Source organism: Penaeus japonicus, unplaced genomic scaffold (genome assembly GCF_977035675.1).
Source record: "Penaeus japonicus unplaced genomic scaffold, GWHDUDI00000001_assembly GWHDUDI00000008, whole genome shotgun sequence".
NCBI classification, from domain to species: Eukaryota; Metazoa; Arthropoda; class Malacostraca; order Decapoda; family Penaeidae; genus Penaeus; species Penaeus japonicus.
The window spans coordinates 29145092-29147591 of NW_028234410.1; the positions used below are offsets into that span (position 1 = coordinate 29145092).

General features: G+C 40.9%; 1 protein-coding gene across 1 annotated transcript in view; it reads left to right on the top strand.

Annotated features, from left to right (window-relative positions):
* The window catches only part of LOC122249654 (roundabout homolog 3), a gene marked incomplete in the record, with an annotated part of 369665 nt that overhangs the window by 7719 nt on the left and 359446 nt on the right, over positions 1-2500 (top strand).

A 2500-nucleotide genomic window follows, 5' to 3' on the forward strand; every position in this document is an offset into this window, starting at 1 on the left:
ATGCAAGTGGAACAGAGGGGAAGGGGATTTTGAGAAGAGACCGTATTAATAGTTTCTCTCTCTATTTCTTGTCCTTCTCACTCTCTTCCCTGACTCTCTCTTTCTTATCTAGAAGAGTCGAAGAGCCTGTAATCTGTTTGTTTTCTTATCTTTCACTTGAGTGATCTTTTCGAAGCTAAAGGGGCATGAGAATGCATCACAGTCTCTAAAGAACAAGCTTAGGGGGCGTTAATCAGATGATGTTTTAGGTAGTGTAAAGTCGAAAAAGAATTAGACAGAGAGAAAAATAGATAAAGATAAAGAAGAAATAGAGAGAACATTGGTTAAAAGAAAGATTACAAGCTTGAAGGCGAAGAAAAGCAGTCACCTCCGCAGTCAGACAACTGTAACATTCATCGAAGAAACACAAGAAGAAAATATAAAGCAAAATGAAAATAAGACAATAGACAAGAAGAAAAAAAAATGAATAAAAAAATGGATTCTCCTCTACAATAGACAAAAAGAAAAAAATACAGTAAAACGAAAAAGAAAAAAAGTAATGAATAAAGAATGGGATTCTCTTCTACAAATAGGAGAAGGAAGACAAACGACATTTGGCCTGCGGGATCTTACGTTAGATTTGTGTCACGGAGGAAGTGAGCTGTATACAAACAACAGCACAAAAACAAGCTTCTTTGGGGGGCTAGTAAATGGAAGTTCCTGGGTGACTAATGTCCGTACGATAGTAATACAAAGATTTCAGGCAGGCCACGTTAGTTCCTCGTTGTCGGGCATTAGCGGCCTTTAGAAAGCGGAAAAAGGAGGGATTTTCGTTAAAAGTTGGTAACTGACGGAGTGTTTTCACTCTACGGGAAAAAATAAATAAAAAGAGAGTAGGAAAAAAGTAAAGAATGAAAATAGAATGAAACCCGCATATAACTATCGGCCAGGGGAAAAATATCTTACAATACAGTTAACTTTCCTTACTTGTGGAACTGAATAATTTGGGAAAGTGCGTTGGAAACTGGCATGACGCCATTTTTTAGATTAATTTTCCAGCACATTACAAATGAAAAAGTTATTCCTAAAATGAGCACGTGGCAACAGCGAGTGTCTACAGAAAGGTGAACTTCAAAGCCGTAGAGATGAAGGGAGAAAATGAAGACTATGAAAAGATGAAGGAGTGAGTGAGATAGAGATAAATGGGGAAAGAGAGGGAGAAAGAGAGAGAGAAAGAGAAAGAGATAAAGCGAGAACGAGAGCGAGAGAGAGAGAGAGAGAGAGAGAGAGAGAGAGAGAGAGAGAGAGAGAGAGAGAGAGAGAGAGAGAGAGAGGGAGAGAGAGAGATAGAAAGAGAGAGAGCGAGAGCGAGAACTAGAGCGAGAGAGAGAGATGGAGAGAGAGAGAGAGAGAGACATGTAAAAATGACGAATTGACTGAGGTAGAAATACACTAAACGAAAGAGACAGACAGACAGACACACAATACAGAGACAGACAAACATAAAGACAAACAGAGACATAGGGAAAGAGAAAGCAACCTGAAAACAAGGCAACCAATAACAATGAAAATAATATCCTCAGATAACACAACATTCCCAACCCAAAAGAACCCGACATATGATGCAAGGATTCAAAACCAGTTAAGAGAGTAAACGAGACCAAATTTCTGCGTTTGAAGCGAGTATATGATAGCCTGAGGTCGTGTCCTTCCTATTTCTATTTTTATTTACTTACTTTTTTTGTTATTGTTGTTGCGAACGATAATAGCAACGAAGGATGATAAAACAGGCCTGTGCATGAGCGATGGCGAGGGGAAGTCCTGGTTAGTGGTGCTTATGGGGAAGAATGGCCGTGAGGGGAGAGAGAGAGAGGGAGAGAAGAAAGAGAGAGAGAGAGAGAGAGAGAGAGAGAGAGAGAGAGAGAGAGAGAGAGAGAGAGAGAGAGAGAGAGAGAGAGAGAGAGAGATGAATGTGTGAGAGAGAGAGAGAGAAAATGTGACTGTAAGAGAGATATATCCGAAAGATTAGAGAAAGTTATGGAAACGCGAAACGAATGTGAGGGAAATGGGAATGAATTAGGAGGCAGGCGCTTAGTATGAGAGGTGAATATAGATAAGTGGAGAGAGAGAGAGAGAGTGAGTGAGGTAGATAGAGAGAGAAAAGAGAGGAAAGGAGTGATGGAGGGTGGCAGGATATAAAGCAGAAAAAAAGAATGTGGAGAGAGAAGGGGGGGGGGTATAAAAAACAATAAAAGGCGAGAGAAAATGGATAGAAAGGTATAGAGTGAGTAAGAGGGAGAGAGAGAGAGAGAGAAAGAGAGAGAGAGAGATAGAGAGAGATAGAGAGAGAGAGAGAGAGAGAGAGAGAGAGAGAGAGAGAGAGAGAGAGAGAGAGAGAGAGAGAGAGAGAGAGAGAGAGACAAACAGACTGGCAGAAAGTGAGACACGGGGGCGAAGGAGAAACATACAGACAGTGATGAGAGTGGAATGGAGAAAGCCCGTGATCGTAGAGGTAGTGGAG